Source organism: Tenrec ecaudatus, chromosome 15 (assembly GCF_050624435.1).
Source record: "Tenrec ecaudatus isolate mTenEca1 chromosome 15, mTenEca1.hap1, whole genome shotgun sequence".
In the NCBI taxonomy this organism is placed as follows: Eukaryota; Metazoa; Chordata; class Mammalia; order Afrosoricida; family Tenrecidae; genus Tenrec; species Tenrec ecaudatus.
In genome coordinates, this window is record NC_134544.1 from 58,970,665 (window position 1) to 58,997,215 (window position 26,551).

Consider the following 26,551-nt stretch of genomic DNA (forward strand, 5'->3'; position numbering starts at 1 on the left):
ACTAAGGAAAGGGTATTTGGCTTGAGAAAATGGGTGAACAAAACAAAGGGTGAGCATATGCACAGTGCTGCCAATGGACGTTTCTAGAACCCTGCCCAACAGAACCAGAATCTTCTCAAGTGCATAATAAACATTCACCAAGCCAGACCATATTCTAGGCTATGAAACGGGTCCCAAATTTTAAATAGAAATTGAAAATAAAGTAAAAGACCAAGGGTGGAATTATTTATTCATGCAAAGGTATACTAAGGAAAGGGTATTTGGCTTGAGAAAATGGGTGAACAAAACAAAGGGTGAGCATATGCACAGTGCTGCCAATGGACGTTTCTAGAACCCTGCCCAACAGAACCAGAATCTTCTCAAGTGCATAATAAACATTCACCAAGCCAGACCATATTCTAGGCTATGAAACGGGTCCCAAATTTTAAATAGAGATTGAAAATAAAGTAAAAGACCAAGGGTGGAATTATTTATTCATGCAAAGGTATACTAAGGAAAGGGTATTTGGCTTGAGAAAATGGGTGAACAAAACAAAGGGTGAGCATATGCACAGTGCTGCCAATGGACGTTTCTAGAACCCTGCCCAACAGAACCAGAATCTTCTCAAGTGCATAATAAACATTCACCAAGCCAGACCATATTCTAGGCTATGAAATGGGTCCCAAATTTTAAATAGAGATTGAAAATAAAGTAAAAGTATATGATACTCCAAAAGCGTTTCATAATGATTCCAACTTGAGGGATTCTGTGCGAGCAGAGCCCAGCTCCATGGGGCTTTCAAGACTGGGCCTTTCTAAAGCAAATTTACAAGCCTGTCTTTCCAGGGGCCTGGGTAGATATTTGAACCTCCAACCTTTTAACTAGTAGTCAAGTACCTGTTAAACTTAGGTCCATGCCCTAGCTAACACCAATCCATTTCAGCTCACTAATCCCTAGAGTGTCTAATTTTTAAAAATCACAGTGTTATACTTCAGGACCTTGAAATATCCTTTTTAACAATGAGTGTGACACCATTCCTCTTGATGGTTTCATTTTCAGCCTAGTAACCATGTAATTTGGCTAATGCCAGTCCATTTAAGCTCAATAGTGCCTAGAATGTCTAGTTTTATGTATTCCATTTTATGTTTTACAACTCCAATTGTCCTATATTTTCACTTCATACATTCCTAATTTCAATTATTAGCTGATGTTTACAGCTGTTCCTTCTCATTTTGAGTACTCCGTCAGCAAATGAAGGGCCTGACAGCATTACTCTGTGTTATTTACACGTTATGATGAGGAACTCTGCTTTGGGAAGGAAGCTGTCTTCAGTCATATTTTGAGTACCTTCTGACCCGAGGCTCTCGTCCTCTGGCAACTACCTCCCACAGTGTGCTACTTCTTTTCATGAGGCTTTCCGTGTCTGACAATATCTCAGTGCTGTGCATAAGACTTTCAGTGGCTAACTCCTCAGAGGTGGACAGCCTAGTCCTTCTTCGTCTCTTCTTGGTCTGGAAGCTCTGCTGAAACCTCTCCATTTGGGGTGACCGTGCTGGCATTTGAAATACTGGTGACACATAGCTTCCAGCAACATACAAGCTATCATGGTATGACGAACTGACAGAAATTGGTGGTCCTTGTATATAGGCATCAAATATTTTTGTTTCGAGAACTTGCAAAATATAAGATGCACCACATACACTCAAGTATAAGCCAACCCGGATAGCAGTTGAGGCACCTAATTTTACCACAAAAACTGCATTAAAAATATGCTGAAAAACTCGGCTTATACTCGAGTATATGCGGTAAATGGGTTAGTGCATTTTCAATGGTGTATGAGTTACTAGTATCATGTGATATGCAAGTTTGACCTTGGAATTGTCATTATGTACAGATTATGTATGGTTAGATGTGCTATGTAAAGGTTCCAAAATAACAAGAGGCGAACTGTGACGGTTAAAGTTTTTTGTCACCTTCATTTGACCAGGATTTTCAGTGGCTGCTTATTCAGTCCTAAGTATCCCTCATGATGAGATTTCATTTTATTGGGGTCTCTTACAACTCTTATCACAACCCATCCATCCATCCATTGTGCCAATGTGAACTGCCCCCAACATCAATAGACACTGTGGGACACCTTGCTTGCCTTTTGTGGACCTGGACATTGCATCTGGCTCATCGTCCAATCCCTGGTTCTTGAGACTTAAGCCAGTCGCCTTCTGTATTGCCTGTTGGCCCTGGGAGTCATCAACAGACTACTCTTTTACCATTTATCTTTGGATTCATATGTTTCTGCATATGAACAGATATGCTGATCTTGAGTTCATCAGCGCCTGTCCCTGTAGGAATCCAAAGAAGCCTGTAACCTGACATCTGACCCATGCGCTTGAAACTTGGCCTCCTCTACAACTGTGTGAGGGGTTTCTTTCCTTGATACAAACTGTGTGTGTGTGTGTGTGTGTGTGTGTGTGTTTGAAAGACACCAAGTGATGTTCTCTTAAACCACTTAAAAAATGATAATAGTTTTACTGACATGTCTTACAAAATCCAATATATCCATTAAAGTACCTTTCTGTTATTCAATCTTAAGGGAGGAAATATTGAGGAACTAGAAGTTATTTATGTGGTTCATCAGTGCCATACCTCACCCTGGATTTAGCATCTGTTATGTATCGCCCTTCTGAGATGCACTGCCCAATTACCATACAGGTGAGTTCTGGGTCTCCATTGCATCCATGCCCCTTCACATCAAGGTGGTTACATGTTTTTGAACATCTGATACCTCTTGCCCTCAGCACCTCATGACAAGTGGTTCTCTTTTTTCCATTCCTCAGTTCCACACACCCACTTTCAGCTGGAAGGCAGTCATGAGAACGTAACTGGACTGCTGCCTTCACGATCTATTCCTTGCTTCCCTATGCCCGTTGTTCCAGAACCACTCCAGCCTCTTTCACCTGCTCTGTGGCCAACTCAGTGGATGGCCTGATCACAGTCCGCGGATGGACAAGCTTACAGCTCCAGCTCTTGTACCTCTCTGTAATGCTCGTCCATGATGTCCGGGGTATAGGTATGAGTTCAGATCTGGAATCCCTTTTCAGGTTTCAAATAACTCACACCCCAACCAACCTGGTGCCCAGAAAATTAAGTCATTTGAGTAAATTTAATCTTACTTTACCTATTCTGATGACTTCTGATTCCAAAGGAGTTAATTTTATAACCATTTAATTTTTCTCCTAGGATACTGGTGGGGTTTTATATTCTCCATCTTTGTGAACAAAGTATATAAGGACTGTCTCTTAGGAACCTTGGCAACTAATGTATTCTCTAATTTGTAGAAAATAGACACTTCCTACTTCTGAGATCACTAGATAAGCAAAGAGATCATCTTTTCCTACCATTTCATATCTGACAGGACACTGCTTAGGAGACACAAGTTCATGTTTGGGAGGTTGGTCGTAAGGTGCTTTTAGACATAGTACCTTAAGAGCAACCTCCCAAAGAGGAAAGACTAGTTTAGTCAGATGTGATCCTTTCCTCAGTCGTTGAAAGCACTATCATTGGAGAGGTTATCCATTCATTTTCCTCAACATTGTCGCCTCCCTTTCCCTGAGCAGACAACTCATGAGCTTCCCCCCGCTGTATCTCCCCCGCCCCAGTTCACACAAGCATGGGTTTGTTCAACAAAATGAGTTTAAATATAGCTCTGTGATGAGCAGATGACTGGAGATAGGTTATTTCAGTACGCTTATTACAGTCGCATTCGGGTGCCTGCCACAGTCCCCGGAAACCATTAATTCAGTTCGTTTCTGTAGATTTAACTATGCGTATAGTCATACATAAAAACATTAAAAGACAAACAAAACTAACCAGAAGGACAAAGCAAAACAGATAAAAGCATCAATCAAGAAAAAAGCATAAAATAATGAAAACTAGAACAAAATTTAAATAAATAAATAAATCGTAAGGAAGATCAAAAGATAAGGTGCTAAATTTTAACCTAACTTCATGTGCAGCAATTCTGTCTTATACTATCTTTTGTAAAAAAGTATATTTTATCCGTAATTAATGCTGTCATCCCTGTTTATTTTAATTGTCATTAGTTTTACATATATATGTATGTATGAATCCCCCTGCCCCCATCCTTTGCTTTTAGCCTGTGTTTTGTGTTTGGGTCTAAGCCATCTTTCTTGTCGACAGCAAATGAATGGAACGTGTTTTCTTATCCAGTGTGCTACTCCATGTCGCTTGACTAGTGCCTTGACCTACTGACATTCAATGTAATTGTTGGTATATATGAATTATTCCTGTCATTTGTTAAACTGTGTGTGTATATGTATGGTGTTGCTAGTTTCCTTGTTGCACATAAATTTCTGTGCTGTGTTCTTTGTGTTTGGTTTTTTCCTGTCATTTCCCTCAGTGTCCTTTGAGTGTCTAAAATCCTAAGTCCTTAGGATTTTCTTCTTGTTATTTGATAAGGTTAACTGATTTTCTTTGAGATCATCCTATAATTTATCCATTTCTTCCCAAATTTAAGACAGTGTATTGTATCTTGAAATCCTTGACTTCCAACTGCACTTTCCTTCTAATTATTTTGTAATTGTCTTCATTAGAAGTTGGTATCACTGGTTGCCTATTATCTGCCTTGGAGGCATGTTTTACTGACTTCTGGTGGAGGTGTCCTGTGTGTGAGTCTCAGGAGGTTGTCACCCATTGCTACTATTTTATGAACAAAGAACTTCCCTTCATATTTCATGTAAGCTTAGTATGGTTTTTATAAATTACTTCAATTTCTGTGTATCTATAAATGTCCTAATTTTATCATGATGTTTACAGGACAATTTTTCTGGGTATGAGTCTTAGCTAGCAATTTTTTCCTTTCAGAGTTTTCCAGATGTTATCCTATTGCAATCTTGCCTGCATGGGTTCAACTGAACTGTCTAAGTTTAGTCTAATTGGCTCTGCTTCGTGGGTCACTTTGCGATTTGTTCTCAAGATGCTCTCAGGATATTTTTCTTTGTCTTTACATTGAGGAAAATTTGATAAGGCTATGTTGTAGTAATTTTTCTTGGGAGTTTAGCCTTTTGGGAGTTCACTATTCTTCTCATTTTTCTTGAGGTTAGGGAAAATTTCTTACAACAACTCGTCAACAAATTAGTCTTTGTTTTATCAAGGGATTTCTTATTGCTTTGGAATTCTGCTCCCTCAAAAGTGATTTCCCTTGAAGGGGATCCCACATCACTCTTAGGCTTTATTTGACTTAAGAAAAAAATTCTGAAAAACTTAACCCGAAGTCTAACCCTAACCATAATCCTAACCATAACCCTAACCTTAAATCTAACCCTAACCCTAAGTCTAACCCTAACCCTAAATCTAACCCTAACCCTAACTCTAACCCTAAACCTAACCCTAAGTTTAACATTAACCCTAAGTCTAACCCTAACTCTAAGTCTAACCTTAACCCTAAGCCTAACCCAACCCTAAGTTTAACCTTAACCCTAAGTCTAACCCTAACCCTAAGTCTAACCTTAACCGCCCCCTAAAAATTCTTCTTACAGATTAAGGAATGATTTGTATTCAAGTCTCCCAATTGAGCCTTCAATTGATAAAATTTCCTTTGTATTATCTATTTCTGAAATTTTAGTATTAATCCTTTGTATTTCTATTTTGTTTTTATATGATTTCAATGTGGGTTTTTTTTTTTCATTTTGTCAGTTCTTGTAGTGTTTTCTGGAATTCTAAAGTTTTTCTTTTTTCCCCTGGGATTTTTCCCACCTTTATCTCAGTTCTTTGAGGAGTTTAAATTAATTGCCATTCTTTTAAATTTCTTATCAGATAGTTCCAATTCTTTAAAAATGTCTTCTGTCTCTGTATGTAGGTCAGTTGTTTGGGCCACTCGATCTTGTTTCTTCATGTGTACCAAAATAGTCTTTCTATCTAATTAATGGTTTTGTATTAGTGAGCCCTTACCCACTCACCACCTGTTTCTTAATATGTACAATAGTGAATGTGAGTGTGTGTCATTGTGGATAGTGCTACAGTGAACATGGATGTGCATATACGTCTGTTCATGGGAGGGCTTTTATTTCTCTATGATGTATATCTAATAGTGAAATTGCTGGATCATATGCTATCTCTATTTTTAACTTTTCCGATTCCATCAGCGTATATGAGAATGTCAATCTTTCTACATCCTTGCCAACATGTGTTTTCTTTCTTTTCTTCTCCTCCTCCTCTTCTTCTTCCTGCTCCTCCTCCGGCTCCTCCTCCTCCTTTGCTTTCGGTTCCTCCTTCTCTTCCTTCTCCTCCTTGTTATTTTTCATCACTACTAGCTGGGCAGATGATATCTCATTGTTTTTTTTATTTACATCTCTTGAATGGTCAATGATGCTGAGTATTTCTTCATGTATCTTTGGGGTATCGTCTTTGGTGAAGTATCTGTTTATGTCCTTCACCCATTTTTCATTAATTGTTTGTTTCTTTATGATTGAGTTGCTGAAGTTTCCTATAAATTTTAGAGGTTTGTTCCTGTTGGCTAGGTCCTTGCCAAAATTCCCCCACCCTAGGCTCTCTCTTTACTTTTTTGAAGGCATTTTGATTAACATAAGTATTTAATGTGTAAGAAGTCCTATTTATTTAGTTCATCTTCTACTGTTTGTGCATTTTTAATTATGCTTACCACACTTCCTTTTCTGATGTTACTCATTTTACCACTCCAATTTAACCACATATCCACTGTCTCATAACACCATATGCTACCCTAGCCTCACACAGCACATCTTATGAAATGTTAGTGACCAACGACTGTCTCATAACACCATACGCTACCCTAGCCTCACACAGCACATCTTATGAAATGTTAGTGACCAACGACTGTCTCATAACACCATATGCTTCCCTAGCCTCACACAGTACATCTTATGAAATGTTAGTGACCAACGACTGTCTCATAACACCATACGCTACCCTAGCCTCACACAGCACATCTTATGAAATGTTAGTGACCAACGACTGTCTCATAACACCATACGCTACCCTAGCTTCATACAGCACATCTTATGAAATGTTAGTGACCAACGACTGTCTCATAACACCATACGCTACCCTAGCCTCACACAGCACATCTTATGAAATGTTAGTGACCAACGACTGTCTCATAACACCATATGCTACCCTAGCCTCATACAGCACATCTTATGAAATGTTAGTGACCAACGACTGTCTCATAACACCATATGCTACCCTAGCCTCATACAGCACATCTTATGAAATGTTAGTGACCAACGTGTCTGTTAGGTTACGGATCCTTTTCTTTTCTTTGTCTTTTTCCCCTAGTCGTGTTGCCATTTTGCACAATTCATTAGCTCCTTAGGAAATTTTCCCTAATTTCTAGACACCTTGATAAATTATTTTACAAATTTCAATGTCTGTACAAATCTTTAATGGTTTCAAGCTATTCTTCTGAGAAACCTTTTTCTCAATTGAGTGGCTGGACACCAAGTGATACCAAATAGAATGAGATCTAACAAGTGCACATGAAACTTAAATTGACACCATGGTTGAGAGTTGAAATTTTTGTTTTGTTTATCATTTTAGTGGGGGCTTGTACAAGAGTTAAAATTCTAAAATCAGACTGATTGAATTCAGAATTTTCCATTTACTATTTATGAGAGTTTGGTAAGATTTTTATTTATTTTTATAATTTCTCTGTTTCTCACTCATGTAAATTAAAAAGTACATAAATCACAAAAGACATAATAATATCAAATTACACATTCTAAAAAAAGAATATGCTTTCTTTTCAGCAATTCAGGAATACTTACAAAATATATTAGTCCATAAAGTAAATCTCACTAAAGTTCAAACAATAAAAATAGTATAAAAGGCATTGTCTGGACATAATGTAAATACAATTAGAAATTAATCATTCAGAAACAAAGATGTATATGCAGAAATCTAAAGTAATTTAAAATAACTCTTAGCATAAAGAGAATGTGCCTATGGAAAATAGAGACAATATCAGGCAAGTGAAGCAGGGGACGGCTGGGAAAAGATTACTAGTAAGATCCTCAGGGGAGGCTCACATGCCCACCGACCCACAGCCCTCTAGAGCCCACCTGGTTGGCCCAGCTGAGCCATGACCTAAGCAATTCTCATCTTCAACAATCATGGGATGCTACAGGTTCCCAGCCCTAGAGTGAAGATACACAACAACAAATCATCAGGGAGACTTTCTAGTTGATATCTAAGAGAAATGAAAACATTTGTAGTTTCCTGGAAGGAATATTATTAAGAGGTGGCTCTGACAACAAACCAATTCGTAGATATTAAACAGCTGTGTACTTCACCTTCTGGGTGCATTCTTCAAAAACTGAACTTGACATTTTGCATTGAACTCAAGTATTTATGGCAACATTAAACAAATGTTTTGAAAATGTCTGTGAACTGGATTTAGTTTTCCGTGTAGAAAAAGTTAATAATATTCTTGCAGAAATGGCAATGGGTACAATGGTATTGGAGACCGACACGAATTATATTCATACACAAATTGATGCACAAAATAAACTGGAGAAGGCTGAGGCTGTCTTAAAGGAGCGCCAAGCCATGCTGCACCAGCTGTAGGGAACATGACTCTTCCTGAGAGCCCACGAAATAGTAACACTGGTGACAGCAGGATAAACGTGCCATCCCTGCCATCTTTTAAATGAAAAGTGTAAAAGGTCACTCCCAGGTAAGATCCAGGAGAAGCCATCCAAACTTACCATGCAGTTGGTTACCGAACAGAGAGAAGGAAAGTCTTACTTTTGCTCTTGTATTTAAGTCGAGATACCATGTGGACCTGGTGATCCAGGCTGTGTACTACAGACAACTGAGATTGGAGACTCCGGCCTTTTGAGGTGCACAAACTCCTTCTTATGCCATGCCAGAAGAATCGGAGTTGGGTACCCCGTCAAAGGAATTAGACCTTACCTTAGACTCACATGTAGCAGATTTAAGGAACTGAAATAGTCCCTTGGACTAAGGGCTGAGATGGTCTAGTTGGAAACGTAGACACCTGCTCTCCCAAGGTTATGGATTTGTAGGTCATTGGACTGTAGTTCAGGTCTCTCGCTGTGAGGGTGCTCAATGAATGGTGGCTCAGAACTGTCACATATTTACTGTTTCATGCTCTCTTTGCTTTGATATGCACGTGGCAGGCTAGCCAACATGGCTCTGTGAATGAGAATTACTGAAAGTTCTGCCCTATCCCCAGGCCCCATTGTTTGTGTAAGTAGTGTCCAGTCACTTATGTTTTTAATCCGTGCAAGTCAATAATCCGTGCATCATAAATTAATGGTACTATCAATAGAATAAACCCATGAAGAGGATTTATTATGTTCTCCACTAAAATGATAATGTGTCTGAAGTGAATCAAGAGCACATATGACCCATAGATATATGGGGCAATGAATGTACAAATGCTTTACAAAATGGACACATGTATGGATTGTGGTGAGTTGTATAAGCCCCTAATAAAACGATTTAAAATAAACCCATAGATATATGAATGAATTTTTATTTTATTTATTGCTTATTAACCAGTTTACAGACTTTATTTGGATTATACCTGTTTTTTGAATGATGTCTTTATTTTTCTGCTTTAGGAGTCGATCTGTAATGCCACATTGCATTTAGAGTTCACTCTTCTTAGTTTCCTTTTATATATTTATTTATTTTAACAAATCATTTTATTGCAGGATGTTACATGTCTTATAACAATCCAGAAATCAAGCGTATCAAATACATTTGTACATATGTTGTCATCATCATTTTCAAAACATTTTCTTTCTATTTGAGCCCTTTGTATCAGCTCCTCTTTTATGAATTTTTAAATCGCACTTAATTGTAGCTCTAATCTAAGAACAATTAGTTCTTATTACATGGATCTACTTGATATCGTCTTCATGAAAAAAAAATCTCTGAATATTTGGTTGCTAGTGCAAAGTGCGGTGAAGAAAAAAGACGGTACCTGGCTACCAGAAAGAATAGCATCTCAGGTCTTAAAGGCTTGTCTTAAAATATGCAGCTGTCTAAGTTAGGTGTCAGTTAAGTCCACACAGGAGCACACAAGCCTGTGTGATCCAAGAATTGTAAATAATAAAATCCAAATCTGGAGATGGAAACAGTATGAGAGCTTAAATTCTGAGCACCTAGTTTAAAGAAGGCTATGGTTTACAATGAAAGCCCCAATGTTATTTCCAGGGTCCTCGTGTGAAATCCCCTCTGACCACAGACCAGGGATGCGAACTGTGCTCTCTGTTACGGTGAATTACAAAGTGAATTATTACAGATGCAGTAATACCGCATCATGTTATCTCCCTTTTGACCATTTAAATTTTGTTCTAGTTTTTATTATTTTCTGGTTTCTTTTCTATTTAGTTTTTCTGATTTGTCATTGTTGTTGGGTTTTGTTTGTCTCAGTTTTTATTTACATGCCCTTCTGTATATGAAAGCTAGTGTAGGTAAATCTATTGAAACAAAACTGGATCAATAGTTTGCTATAGACAAGATGGGGGACATTGGGGAGGAAAAGGGGTCAACAAAACTGTTTTACAGTGACTGTAACCTGCCACCTTGTATGTGGCAGACCGCCTGGTGACTTCCCTGCGAAGCAGCAGCCATCAACTGACAGGTGAATCTACTAGTCTGGTAGTCTGGGGCCCAACCTATGGCTATCTCTCCCAGTCTCAGGCGGGGCCCCCAGGTGCCACAGAGCAGCAGGCTGGGCGTCCTGTGGAAGCAGGTGAAAGTCTTCCCCTTGACTGAGTGGCTTGGAGGCAGGAGGAGCAGCTGCCTCTCCCACCAGCCCCCTCCAACAGATTCTCTCACGATTGATCTACAGTCCAGGTGAATGGGTTCCAGAGCTGTGATTTGGGGTTCACCGCCCACCCTGTTCCCAGGTAAATGTGAATGGACACAGGTGTGAGAGCTGTCCTCCTGGATACCCCGCCAGGCCTCATGATGGGGCTACCTAAGAAAGTCTTCCCGCCCCGCCTAGTGGTCAAGTCAGTTAGAGGATCCCACAGCAGCATATACGTGTGAGATGAAATGTCTGGGCTATACCTATTTGTGGCTTAGCTCTGTATTTAAAGGAAAAGACATGAACTTGAAAATGACTTGTCATCATAAGCCCAAAACAAAAATGACTACAGCAACAAAAATAATCACAAAAAACTACCATATATACTTGTGTAAAAGCCAAGTTTATCAGCACAAAAAATGTGCTGCAAAACTGGGGTTCGGCTTATACACGGGTCAGTGTTACCCCAGCGAGGTGTAACATCTCGCAGGTGATTGCCGTTCCTCCACTGTTCATTCAAAGCCCTGCTGACACTGCAGGGCTTTGAATGTTTGTTTACTCACATCTAACCAATCAGAGCCGTCCTATGACATGGACGGCTCCAATTCACAGAAGCACCCGTAGTGATTCACTTATGCCGGCAGCTGAACTGGTAGGATGTGTCTGTGGCTGCGCTCCGTCTCTCCCCTCTGGTCTCTGTGTTAATTCACATCCTGCATTTCCCACCCTAGGCTTATCCTCGAGTCAATCAGTTTTTCTGGTTTCCCGGGTAATAATTAGGTACCTCGGCTTATGATTGGGTCAGCTTATATTCGAGTATATACGGTACTTTGGTTAATTCTCTATGAATCAATTGGAAACACTTGATAAAACAGAAAAGCAGCTAAGATAATATAATGTACCAAGACCACACAGCAGATTAAAACAAAACAAACAAACTTAATTCTGTATTAGGAATAGGTAAACTTGTTCAAGAACGGCACTCATAGACAGCATCATGCTCAGGCTGAGAGTCCTATCAAATTAGTAAAAGAGCATACAATTCTAATACTTTGATATCATTCTGGGAACATTTTAAATAGAGGAACATTTTCTGATTTCTTTTTCTGAGGTTAGTATAACACTTATATTATAGGCATACAAACATTTAAATATATATGTATTGGACAGGGTTCTCTAGAGAGACAGACCAGATTGCTAGTAATTATATATAATTATATTTATAAAGATAGATATATAATTCAAGAAATAAACTGTTAAATTATATACAGATAGATAATACAAGAAATTAACAGTTAAATTATAAAGCAGTGAGACACTAACAGTCCTTTAAGGCTTGAGAGCTGCCAGTCCCCTTTTGTAGAGAGAGCTGGGTTATATATATCCAGGCAGCAAACAGCAAGGCAGGTCCCCAACTGTCATCAACTGTCAGTCCCCAACTCCAGAGATGAACATTCCAATCATGTGGGCTTGAAGGGACCTCAACTTACAGCGACACCGTCCACAGGCTAGGCATCCCACAGGTAGTGTACCCCTTTAAATTGAGGCACAGAACAACCAAGGTGAGGCTCACCAAGCCATTTATCCCTCTGCCCTTCAGTTAATCCTACTTGTGTTTATCAGCCAGGCTGGCACAATAAACTATAGCAATATATATTAACCATCAATTTCTCTTATGAACAGTGCAAAAATAAAAGATAAATAAAATGTAATCAAACAGAATCTCTTAACACATAAAAATCACAGCACACTATAATTAAATAGGAATTTGTTTGAAGAATGCAAGAATGTTTATATACTAGGTAAAATCATATACAATTTTTAGGAATAAAACCATATATTCAATCAATGTTTAAAAGTCATTTGATGAAATTTAACAACCATTACTAACTGAAAACACTCAAATAAAAACATAAAAATGGACATTTCCTTACCATAATATAAGTAACAGCATAAAAGCCAAACTCACAAATATTATCTGATATTATATTTACCAACCAATACAATTAGACAGAAATTGGAGGTATAATAACTGGAAATGTGTAAGTAAAACGAACTCTTTCTATTAATTAGAGCTGTATATCAAAAGATTTCTTTTTTATTAAGTATTAGTGACATACTATACAAAAACAAAGAAATAAAATATCTCAAATATACAGATCACAACCAGATACAAAATATACTGAGGATAATAAGACCGATTTGTAATGCAACAGGAGTATAAAACATCTAGGAATAAACTTAAAATATATGCAAGATTTTCATGAAGAAAACTTTAAAAGCACAACAGAAGAGTTCAAGCAATAGAAAAACACATCATGTTTTTACCAGGAATAGTTGACATCATAAAGAATTACCCTAATTTAATTTATAATTCTGTAAGTCCTGTTCCCCCAAGAAGGAGCCGTCTGGAAGAGAAAAACCTGTGAGGCTGCTAGGAAGGCAAAGACTGAGGGTGCTAGAGGATAAGCAGGGTGCTAGAGGATAAGCAGGGTGCTAGAGGATAAGCAGGGTGCTAGAGGATAAGCAGGGTGCTAGAGGATAAGCAGGGTGCTAGAGGATAAGCAGGGTGCTAGAGGATAAGCAGGGTGCTAGAGGATAGCGGAAGGGCTGTCCGACCATGCACACATCTAAACCTGACAGAGAGGAAGAGAAGGCCGATGGGAAGTGTCCTCGTCCAGGTGCAGTCTCAGGAAGGTTTGGAAAAGCTGTCAGGGCCCCTCCCTGAAGCACAGTGAATAAACCTCCTGTAGCAGGAGATATGGAGACACCGCCTCATCGCTGTCACAGTCAACCCCTTCTTCAACCCACGTATACTTTTTCCACACAGCTTCTGGGCAGCTTCTCTGTGGTTTTCGTAGGAATTCCTTCCTGAGGGAATTAACATGTAGCCCCAAATCTTCACACTTTGTTCCCTTTCCCATGTGATCATCCATATATCTCCACCCTAGCTGACTTCATCTCCTACCTTCTAGTCGTTTGCGTTCAAAGCCCCTCAAATCAGTGGTAATTGCCCAGGAGTCTACATAAACTCCCAGTCCATTTCTCTTTCCAAACAAAGCCTCTGACTGAGTGGACTGCTCACAGTCCTGTTCATTAGGAAGATTTTCCCTTGGAATGTGGCTGTACGGCACCTGTTAAGTGTTGGCAGCTTGGACTCCACATTCTCAACAGACTTATTTTTAAGCCAGCGTTGATATTTTTCTCCTTCTTTAGCGAGTTGTACAGGATCCTCCAATTGTCCGTAGGTGAAAACTGGGAAGGAACACAGATCCAACAGGAGTGAACGACACAAACTGTGTGCTAAGCAGCTTATGAAAGCCTACATGCCCTGCTACGACTGAACTTGAATGTACCTTGCCCTCTGAGGATGGATTACTGCTGAGTCTGTCTGATTCTTTTTTTTTAGGTTTTTTTTCTTTTTTTTTTTTAAACAATTTATTAGGGGCTCATACAACTCTTATCACAGTCCATACATATACATACATCAATTGTATAAAGCACATCTGCACAGTCTTTTCCCTAATCATTTTCTTTTTTTTCTCCTCTTTTTACATTTTATTAGGGACTCATACAACTCTTATCACAATCCATACATATATATACATCTATTGTATAAAGCACATCCATTGTCTGATTCTTTTTATAATGAAGTGTATTAATGCTTTATTGATTTCATAGTTAGAACAATGTGCCCTAGTTGGATGAAGTGTGCTCAGTTATTGTTAGAAGGTTTATGCCTATCACCTTTGTAGTTGAGAAGGTTTTAGTTACAAGCTGTACTAATTTTTAACAAAAAATTATGATGTGATTTATGTAACTTGTCATGGTCTTGTGGTCTGAGAATTTCCTGATGTATGACCTCAGGCCATAAGCTTTGAGCCAAGAAAAAGAATATATAAGTTGAAGCTTTGCATGAAGAAAATTGGAACAGTCACCCGCAACCTTTGAGTCGTGTGCTTTCTGTCTGATTTTATGACTTGGTGTGCTCAGCAGAGTCTAGCGACAAATGGATGCTCCAGACGAACAGTTGCCTGATGTCTCATGGACAAGTGTTTCATCTCTGCTGAGGTCCTGACATACATCACAAGTTGTTTCTAGTAAGACATGACTTCTCTGCATGGATGGAAACATTTTAGAGTCCCAGATCTTTTTTTTCAATCGTTGTATTAGGGGATCATACAGCTCTTATCACAATCCATACATACATCAATTGTGTCAAGCACATTTGTACATTCATTACCCTCATCATTCTCAAAACATTTACTCTCCACCTAAGCCCCTGGCGTCAGCTCCTCATTTTTCCCCTCCATCATGAACCCTTGATAATTTATAAATTATTATTTTGCCATATCTTTCCCTGTCCAACATCTCCCTTTGCCCACTTTTCTGTTTTTCGTCCCCCAGAGAGGAGGTCACATGTAGATCCTTGCAATCAGTTCCCCCTTTCCAACCCACCCTCTATCCACCCTCCAGGTATCGCCACTCTCACCACTGGTCCTAAGGGGATTGTGTTATACAGGGATCACTAGAGAGACAAAACCAGATTGCTAATAATTATATATATATTTTTTTTATAAAGATAGATATATAACACAAGACATGAACTGTTAAATTATATACAGATAGATATATAATACAAGAAATGAACAGTTAAATTATAAAGCAGTACAAATGGCTCAGTGCGACTCACACCCATGAGAGAGTTGTGAGACACTGACAGTCTTTCAAGTCGATTCAGGCTATCCGGGGAAAAGGTAGCAAACAGCAAGGCAGTTCACCAACAGTCAGCCAGGTCACCAACAGTCAGTCCCCAGCTCAAGAGATGTACATTCCAATTGTGTGGTGAAGCATGTCTTAAAGAGACCTCAAATTACAGTGACACAGTTCACAGATAGTGTAGCTTGCAAATTGAGGCACAGAACAAGCAAGGTAGTCGCACACTGGTCAGATGATCAAAGAGCGAGAGACAAGAAAGGCGAGGCTCGCCGAGCCATTTCTCTCTCCACCCTTCAATTAATCCCACATGTGTTTATCGGCCAGGCTGGCACAACAATCTAACTACCTCAATCCACCCCTTGCCAACCTGGTACCTGTACACAATTCTTTAGCCATATATACTTATATAATTTCTGGACATTGATGAAATCACACTTATACTTATCATCAATCATCCATACATATAAGTGAAAACATACTGAGTCCAATCATATCTGATATATCATACCTGAACAAATGAATGATATGTGATAAGCACATAAAAAGAAAATACATTGACAATTACAAACCTTGCTTTTGCAATTGATCACATGGTCGTAATTGATAGGTAGAACTACTACCTTCTTCTACTACCCATTCTGTATTACCTTTGCCCTCAGCAAGCACCTCAGCTGGCTGTAGTTTATTGCCTTGTGGGGTGACCTAGACCTTCATTCCTGAGGGGTCTGGGTCATTGTAAGTCCTGTCAGGATTGGGTTGCTGCAACTTACCATTTACTTTAATCACAGGGCAGGATAGCAGTAAAAGTCGGCCTATGGGATCTCCTGGATTCCAGACATATTCTTCTTTACCTCCATTATGTAGTACCAGTCCAATTTCTCCTTGGTAATCAGGATCAATCACACCACTTAGTACAGTGATACCCTTCCTGACCTGTTGATCCAAAGGCATGAGAAGCCCAAAGTGGCCAGGGGGCATTCTCAGCTGCCAGTTCAGTGGAATCCGTGCTGTGTTTCCAGGTGGGAGAGTTCCTTCCTTCAGGACCAGGACCTCCAGGCCTGAGGAACACAGGGTTGCTGGGACAGGAAGCAAAAATGCTGCAAGTGGATCACTAGGAGTAATAGTGAGTGGTCCCACTCCAGCTTCCACCCCTTGGTTCCTGGACCCATGAATTCTGGCTATTGGAGACACAGCACCATATATTGGCCGCTGATTTAGAGCGTATATAGCTTCCTGGAGAACATTGCCCCAGCCCCGCAAGTTGTTGCCACCTAGTTGGTGCCATAATTGTGTCTTTAGGAGCCCATTCCATTGTTCTAACAAGCCAGCAGCTTCAGGATGATGAGGAGCATGATACGACCAGTGGATTCCATGGGAATAGACCCATTGCCACACTGTATTTCCTGTGAAGTGAGTTCCTTGATCTGAAGCAATGCTATGTGGAATGCCATGCCGGTGGATGAGGCATTCTGTAAGTCCACGAATAGTAGTTTTGGCAGAAGCATCACGTGCAGAGAAGGCAAATCCATATCCAGAGTAGGTGTCTATTCCAGTAAGAACAAAACACTGTCCCCTCCATGATGGAAGTGGTCCTATGTAATCAACCTGCCACCAAGTTGCTGGTTGATCTCCCTGAGGAATGGTCCCATATCTGGGACTTAATGTTGGTTTCTGCTGCTGGCAAATGGGGCACTCAGCAGTGGCAGTGGCCAAGTCAGCCTTGGTGAGTGGAAGTCCATGTTGCTGTGCCCATGCATAACCTCCATCCCTGCCACCATGTCCACTTTGTTCATGTGCCCATTGGGCGATAACAGGAGTGGCAGAGGAAAGAGGAGGACCAGTCTCCACAGCGCGTGTCATCTTATCCACTTAATTATTAAAGTCTCCTCTTCAGAGGTAATCCTTTGGTGAGCGTTCACGTGAGATACAATTAACTTTACTTTCTTGGCCCATTCAGAGAGGTCTGTCCACATACCTCTTCCCCACACCTCCTTGTCACCAATTTTCCAATCATGGTCCTTCTAATTTCCTGACCATCCAGGCAAGCCATTAGCCACAGCCCATGAATCAATATACAATCTCACATCTGGCCACTTTCCTTATAAGCAAACTGAATGGCCAGGTGCACTGCTCAAAGCTCTGCCCATTGGGAAGATTTCCCTTCACCACTGTCCTTTAGGGAGATCCCAGAAAGGGGCTGTAGTGCTGCTGCTGTCCACTTATGGTTGGCACCTGCATATCGTGCAGAGCCATCCAGAAACAAGGATAACTTTTTTGGTCTTCAGTTAAAGGATGGTAAGGAACTCCCCAGGAGGCCATAGGTGTAGACTGGGAGAAAAAGGTCATGTGACAGGAGTGGAGACTGGCCAATCTCATGTATAACACTTCCATTTAACAATGGAGTGTTGCTGCACATGTCCAACTTTATGATTCCATGGGACAATGCCCAGTTCATGATAGGTAGTTCAGGCCTATTGGTGACTTGGTGGCCCATGGTGAGGCGTTCAGTCTCCACCAAGGCACAGTAATAGGCCAACATCTGTTTTTCAAAGGGGGAGTTGTTGTCTGCAGAGGATGGCAGGACTTTACTCCAAAATCCCAATGGTCTACACTGTGATTCACCAATAGGGGTCGGCCAAAAACTCCATGCTTCATTGAACCAATCAAATAAAGAATTAGATCCTCTCTTAGCCACTCTCAAAGAGACATCGAAAGAAGAGTCTGTGCTTAGGGGTCCCATATCCAGAAACTCAGACAGGTCTAATATTGCATTTTGTGCACCAGTATCCCACACCCTTAGTAACCATTCCCTGGATATTCCCCAGGCTTCTGCTTATACATACTTGAAAACTCAAGCAGATCTTTATGAGTATAGCACGCTTCTTCTTGGGTAATCATCTCAACCTCACCTTTAGGAGCTTCCTGAGACTTAATTCTAGTGAGAGGGCTAGAGGAAATAATGGGTGGTGAGGGTGTTTCCTGGGTGCTCTCAGCAGCATCTTGTAAGACATCTCCCTCAGGCAATGCTACTGATGCAGCCCCACTTGAATAGTTTGGCTAATCTGCTCAGGTGTGGATTGTGAATTAATACTTTGAGCTGGGAGGGGTGGATCTATTGATTCCCTGTTTCCAGTTCCTATCTGTATCAGTGTACCTCCTCTGGTCTAGCCAGATTTGTAAGGTAGAATTGGGATCATGATAGTTGGGGGTAGGGTGGGGTGGAGGAAGCATTTAGGAACTAGAGGAAAGTTGTATGTTTTATTGTTGCTACATCGCACCCTGACTGACTCATCTCCTCCTTGAGACCCTTCTGTAAGGGAATGTTCAGTGTCCTACAAATGGGCTTTGGGTTTCTACTCCACACTCTCCCCCTCATTCACAATGATATGATTTTTGTTCTTTGATGTCTGATACCTGGTCCCTTCTACACCTTGTGGTCACACAGGCTGGTGTGCTTCTCCTGTGTGGGCTTTGTTGCTTCTGATCTAGATGGCTGCTTGTTTACCTTCGAACCTTTAAGAACCCAAATTCTATATCTTTTCATAGCCGGGCACCATCAGATTTCTTCGCCACATTTTCTTTTGCACACGTTTGTCTTCAGCGATCGTATCATGGAGGTGAGCACACAATGATATGATTTTTTGTTCCTTGATGTCTGATAACTGATCCCTGGGCACTGTGTGATCACACAGGCTGGTATGCTTCTTCCATGTGGGCTTTGTTGCTTCTGAGCTAGATGGCCACTTGTTTATCTTCAAGCCTTTAAGACCCCAGACACTATACTTTTGATAGCCAGGCACCATCAACTTTCTTTCTTTTTTTTTAAATAATTTTATTGGGGCTCGTACAATTCTTATCACAATCCATACATACATCCATTGTGTCGAGAACATATGTACATTTGTTGCCATCATCATTCTCAAAACATTTGCCTTCTACTTGAGCCCTTAATATCTGCTGCTTAATGTGGCGAAGAAAGCTGATGGTGCCCAGCTATCAAAAGAGATAGTATCTGGAGTCTTAAAGGCTTGAAGGTGAACAAGCGGCCATCTAGCTCAGAAGCAATAAAGCCCACATGGAAGAAGCACACCAGCTGGTGCGATCACGAGGTGCCAAAGGGACCAGGTATAAGGCATCATGCAAAAAAAAAAAAAAGAATATATGTTTGTGTGTGTGTGTGTGTGTGTGTATACCATAGTGAATGAAGGGGGAAGTGCACAGTGGAGACCCGAAGCCCAAGTGCCGACCACTGGAGATCCCCTCACAGAGGGGTTTAGGAGAGGAGACGGGTCAGTCAGGGTGCAATGTAGTACCAATGAAGAACACAGCTTTCCCCCAGATCCTGGATGCTTCCTCCCCCCAACTACCATGATCCGAATCCTACCTTGCAGGACTGGATAGGGCAGAGATTGTACACTGGTGCATATGGGAGCTGGAGGCACAGGGAATCCAGGGTGGACGATACCTTCAGGACCAGGGGTGTGAGGGGCGATGCTGGGAGAGTGGAGGGTGAGTAGGTTGGAAAGGGGGAACTGATTACAAGGATCCACATGTGACCTCCTCCCTGGGAGATGGACGACAGAGAAGGGGGGGAAGGGAGACTCCAGATAGGGCAAGATATGACAAAATAACAATCTATAAATTATCAAGGGCACATGAGGGAGGGGGGAGCGGGGAGGGAGGGGAGAAAAAGAGGACCTGATGCAGAGGGCTTAAGTGGAGAGCAAATGCTTTGAGAGTGATTAGGGCAAAGAATGCACGGATGTGCTTTGTACAATTGAAGTATGTATATGTGTGGATTGTGATAAGAGTTGTATGAGCCCCTAATAAAATGTTAAAAAAGAAAAGAAAAAATATCTGCTGCTTATTTTCCCCCTCACTCCCCTCTACCTCATGAACCCTTCATCATTCATAAAAAATTATTATTTTTTCATATGGTAAACTGTCTGACGTCTCCCCCTGCCTTCTTCTCTACTGTCCATCCCCCAGGGAGGAGGCTATACCTAGATTCTTGTAATCAATTCCCCCTTTCTACCCCACATTCTCTCCACCCTCCAGGCATCACCACTGGTCCTGAAGGAGTCATCGTTCCTGGATTCCCTGTGTTTCCCATTGCTTTGTGTACCTATGTATATCCTCTGGTCTAGCCAGATTTGTAAGATATAATTGGGAGCCATCAGCTTTCTTCACCATATTTGCTTATTCACCCGCTTTGTCTTCAGCGATTTTGTCGGAGTCCTAGATCTTTGAGATACGATGTTCCCATTGGAGCTTATATAAGTTTTCCCTAGCATCAATTGTTTGATACAAGAAGGGGGAGTGTGTGATAGATAGGTTTGTTGTGCCAAGATGGCCAGTAAACACAAATGAGATTAATTGAAGGGCGGAGAGATAAATGGCTTGGCGAGTCTCCCCTTTCTTGTCTCTTGCTCTTGGATCATTGGACCATTGTGTGGCTACCTTGCTTGTTCGGTGCCTCCATTTGCAACCTACACCACCTGTGGGACACCTAACCCATGGACTGTGTAGTTGTCACTTGAGGTTCCTTCAAGACCTGCTTTGCCACACTACTGGAATGTACATCTCTTGAGCTGGGGGCTGTCAGACCCTGTCATCTGGCTGACTGTTGGTGACCTGCCTTGCTGTTTGCTACCTGTGGCTGGATAGCCTGAATTGCTCTGTGGAGGACAACCCGGCAGCCCTCAAGGCTTGAAGGACTGCCAGTGTATTAGCTGTCTCAGAGAAGTGAGTTTCGCTGAGCCATTTGTACTGCTTTATAGATTAACTGTTTATTTATTATGTTATCTATATATATATAAAATTATTAGTGCTCTGGTTTTGTTTCTCTAGAGAACACTGTCTAGCACAGAGTGCCTTATCGGTTCATCCTGATAGAGGTCCCTTTTCTGCGTTTGGCCCCACTTAAGGTGGGAAAGTCGTCCAGGTCCCAAAAGTATGGATTGGAAGCATATTCCTGTTTGTGGAATGTGTTGACTCAGAGGTCTTCCAAGCATTATAATTCCTTCTTGGAGTGGGGATGTAAGATGTAGTCATTTGTCTTTTACTTTGGAAGTGCTCTGTGAACATGCTCCTAATAACTACACCTATAAAACCTCATTGATGTAGCAAGTTACTGAATCTTCATAGAATTTATCTCTAAACCTCTGGAGCACAGCTCTTGGTTGGCATGTTCAATCAACTTGATGTTGTTGACCTATTGGATAAGTGCAATATTGAGGTGATCTATGTCTATTTGAGTATATTTGTCATCTATATCATGACAGATGATGAGAGAATGAACATAGATCTTTGGCAAACATCGTAAATGAATACTAATGAATATTGTCCACCTCACAATAACAAATTTATTCTGATTATATTTTCAATAATTGGAATGCTAAAGAATGTATTTGCCAAACCAGTGGCTACATACCATGTACTTGAAGCCTTGGTGGTTCAGTAAGAGAATTTTTGCCTTCCATGTGGGAGACCTAGATTTGATTCCTGGAAAATGAACCTCATATGTAAAGAAGATCAAATCTGACTGAAGAGAAGCTGTCTTCTCAAAGTAGAGTCGACCATGGTGACGTGAATGGGGTAAAGCCTATAAGAGTAAAGTCTCCAGTATCTTCATTTGCTGATGGAGAACAGCTTCAAATGAGAAGAAATCACTGCAAACACCAATTAATCATCAGAACGTGTAATTTGTGAATCTAGGAAAATTGGAAGTCATAAAAATGAAATGGAATGCATACATCTTGACATTCTAGGTCTTAATGAGCTGAAATGGACTTGGATTGGCCATTTTGAATCAGAAAATCATATGGCTTATCATGCCAGAAAAAGCACAATCAAGACAAATGGGCTTGCATTCATCCTCCAAAAGGACATTTCAAGGTCTAGCCTGAAGAACAATGCTGTCTGTGATGAGAGTACATCTCTCCTCCTTCAAGGAAATTCAAACAATGCAACTAGTATTCAAACTTACGCATCAACCACCCAAGTCAGTGATGAAGAAATTAAAGAATTCTACCCAACATCTTTTCAGTTGGAAATTGACCAAACGTGCAAATTTATCAGAGATGTTTTGACAGGTATTGGTGGTGACTGGAATGCAATAATTGGAAGCAAAAACGGAGAAGCAGCAGTAGGAAAATAGAGTCTTGGTGGTAGAAATGAAAACCAACCCAGTGCCCCAAGGTGTGAATGCAACATTCCGGCGTGGAGTAGGGAACCAGTGGAGAGGTCTGGGGTTCTGGTCCCATTCCCAAATACTAAGTGGATGCCTGCCCCTCCCTCCCAGAAGAATTTATTTCAAAGGACAGCATTGAATCTGCAGCTCCGGGAGAGGGACATATCTGATCGGAGCACACGAGAACAGATGAAGGGGGAGGAGGAGAGAGTGGAGCACATCCTGGCCCACCAGGCCTTGAAGATGATGACCCCAATTAGAGCAGCCAGTCCACAGAGAGGACCACATGGCTGCCCCCACTATGAGATATGACGCCCCTCACTGACCCATATCCCTAAAGGGGACAACACCAGAGACACAGTGTGGGGATTGCACCCGATCTGATCCCGCCACACAGAGGCAAAACACTAAGGGGGTGCAACTGAACAGCAAGGGAATGGAGTGGTGAGGTCCCCAGATAATACTGAAGGTGGACTTTGGGGCCAGGGCGTGTTGCCCCAACAGACTGGACGGAAAATAATCCTAAAGGCCAACAAACGATCCTTGCACTAACAACCAGCTTTTCTTTCTTGTTGTGTTTTGTTTTGTTCTTTGTCAGTGGTTTGTTGTATATTGTTGCTTGGTTTTGCTCTGTCTTGGTTTTCTGCATGTTATTATCTCCGCAGGTCTGTCTAAATAAGATAGGGCTGGATGAACAATCTGGAGGAGAAAATAACGGGACCGACAGTTCTGGGGGGACATGGGAGAGGGGGAGGTGTGGGGAGAGGAAATGGTGTTAACAAACCCAGGGGCAAGGGAACAACAAGTGATCCCATTGGTGGTGAGGTGGATGTGGGAGGCCTGGTAAGGGATGATCAAGGATAATGTAACGAAGAGGTATAGCTGAAACCCTGGTGGGGGCTGAGCATGATAGTGGGACATGAGGAAAATCAAGGGAAATAGAGGAAAGAGCTGGGGGCAAAGGGCATTTATAGAGGTCTAGAAAAAGACATGTACATATGCAAATATATTTATATATGAGGATGGGGAAATAGATCTATGTGCCTATATTTATAGGTTTAGTATTAAGGTAGCAGAAGGACATTGGACCTCCACCCAAGTACTCCCTCAATGCAAGTATATTTTTTCTATTAAATTGGCATTCTATGATGCTCACCTTCCTGACACAACCGCTGAAGAGAAAGTGGGTGAATAAGCAAATGTGGTGAAAAAAGCTGATGGTGCCCGGCTATCAAAAGAGATAGCATCTGGGGTCTTAAAAGTTTGATGGTAAACAAGTGGCCATCTAGCTCAGAAGCAACAAAGCCCACATGGAAGAACACACCAGCCTGTGTGATCATGAAGTGCCAAAGGGATCAGTTATCAGGCATCAAAGAAAAAAATCGTATCATGGGGTCCACACCTCCATGATACTATCGCTGAAGACAAATGGGTGCATAAGCAAATGTGGTGAAGAAAGCTGATGGTGCCCGGCTATCAAAAGGTATAGCATCTGGGGTCTTAAAGGCTTGAAGGTAAACAAGCGGCCATCTAGCTCAGAAGCAACAAAGCCCACATGGAAGGAGCACACCAGCCTGTGCGGTGTCGAAGGGATCAGGTATCAGTCATCAAGGCATCCTCAGAACAAAAAAAAATCTTACCATAGTGAATAAGGTGGGGAGTGCAGAGTGGAGACCCAAAACCCATTGTAGGTCACTGGACATCCCCTGGCAGAGGGGTCTAGGGTAGGAGATGAGCCAGTCAAGGTGCGTTGTAGCAACGATGAAAAATGCAACTTTCCTCTAGTTCCTAAATGCTTCCTCCACCCCACCCCACCCCCAACTATCATGATCCGAATTCTACCTTGCAAGTCTGGCTAGACCAGAGGATGTACACTGGTACAGATGAGAACTGGAAACACAGAGAATCCAGTGTGGATGATCCCTTCAGGACCAGTGGTGTGAGTGGTGATACTGGGAGGGTAGAGGGTGAGTGGGTTGGAAAGAGAAAACCAATTACAAGGAGCTACATGTGACCTCCTCCCTCGGGGGAGATAAAGGCAAAGGGGGTGAAGAGAGATGTCCGACAGGGCAAAGTATGACAAAATAATAATTTATAAAATATCAAGGGCTCATGAGCAAGCAGGGAGTGGCTAGGGAGGGGGAAAATGAGGAGCTGATGCCAGGGACTTAAGTGGAGAGCAAATGTTTTGAGAATGAGGGCAATGAAGGTACAAATGTGCTTTACACAATTGATGGATTGTGAAAAGAGTTGTATGAGCCCCTAATAAAATGATTAAAAAGAAATATCACATGATTGAATTTTGAAAGGCCAACGCAAATTTTAATAAAGGAGTTTGAACTGAAAGACCCATTGAGAGTTTCAGAACATTTTCATCTCTCGATTGTACCAAATTCACTAGGAAGTTAGTTGATTATGACTCACAGTGAGCCCATAGGACCGAGTGGAACTTAGCCTGTGAGTTTCTGAGGCTATAAATCTGTATGGGAGTAGAAAGTCTCATCTTACTTTTGCAGAGCAGCTGGTGGGCTCGAATAGCTGATCCTTTGGTTAGCAGTCAAACACATATCTCACTCCACTATCAGAATTGAGTTAACTCTTGTATAGTAACTCTTATTTCTCGTCCCTTTTTAAGATAGCAAATTGGAATTGCCTATTATTGAGTTCCTAATAAAAGTGAAGTGATACTACGGGGAATCCTATATTTATGTAATTTGCACTATTCAAATGTAGCTTGGGATCAACGGACACCCTGAGAAGTATAACTTGGCCTAAATATTTAGTACAAAACAAGCTACTTTAGATAAAGCCACTGTGCACTTCATCTACCTCAGGCTAGTTAAAACTACATAAAAATATTCTGATTTTTTTATGGGCTAGCCGAGTGGAGGGTTATGTGCCCTATGGTCTGTATCTCCGAACCTAGAGCTGACAGGGGGAAACCGGTGCTGTATTTAGAATCAGCAGGTCAAATAATCCTAAAAACAAGTCTGACATTTGAGGCACTAAAGTGTGTGTTGGCCAGTGTTATCGATGCTGTGAGCACCCTTACTGGATGAATATGACGGTCAGACCTTTTTAGAACATCATCGCTATTAACCACTTCCCTGCAGGATGTTTGCACCATGGCCAGCACCTGCTGCAAAGCCCACTTCCACAACTTCCTGTATGCAAACCATCTTGAATGCTTCTGAGTCTTGCCCATTACTGTGGGTGCCCTCTTGAGCTTTGTTACTCTGGGTAGCATTACCCCATGGACCTACGGATCTAGTTCTATGTCCTGCCCCTCCTTTCATTATTCCCAGCCTATACAGGACTCAACACTTAACTTTTAGTGACAGTATTGCTACTCTCACCAATGTATTCTATTTGTTTTTTAATATTTTCTATGGTGAGTAAGGTGGAGGTTTTGTTCTTAACAGTTTAAGTGACATATCCCTCTACCTCCTCCCACACACCCTTCTCCCAATAGCTTACACTAACCCTCTCCTTTGATTTCCCTCCTTCCACTTGTGGATTAGTGTCTATCCCTCCACCCAAGTTAATACCTGTCAGGTCTCCAGCCTATTGCTCATCTTCTCTCCCCCCTGCCCCTTCCTTGGTAATCCAAACTCTGTTCCCTTTGGTATGATAGTCTGTCTTGGTTTTTAATTTTTTTCCCACAAATTTTTAAAATTGTAAATTAGTGGAGATTTACATTTCATTTCATCAGCATTGTATTCAACAATTTAAACTGTTCCTCAGCCCTCACAAGAGTTTGCCCTTCACCTACTCTGATTCCTCTTCTCCCTCTTATGGACGGCTATCTTCCATTTCACCCATCT

General features: G+C 41.2%; 1 pseudogene; it reads left to right on the forward strand.

The window, feature by feature from the left end:
• Positions 1-8,113: 8,113 nt before the first annotated feature.
• Positions 8,114-8,684, forward strand: LOC142427923 (AP-3 complex subunit sigma-1 pseudogene; annotated as a pseudogene).
• Positions 8,685-26,551: the final 17,867 nt, after the last annotated feature.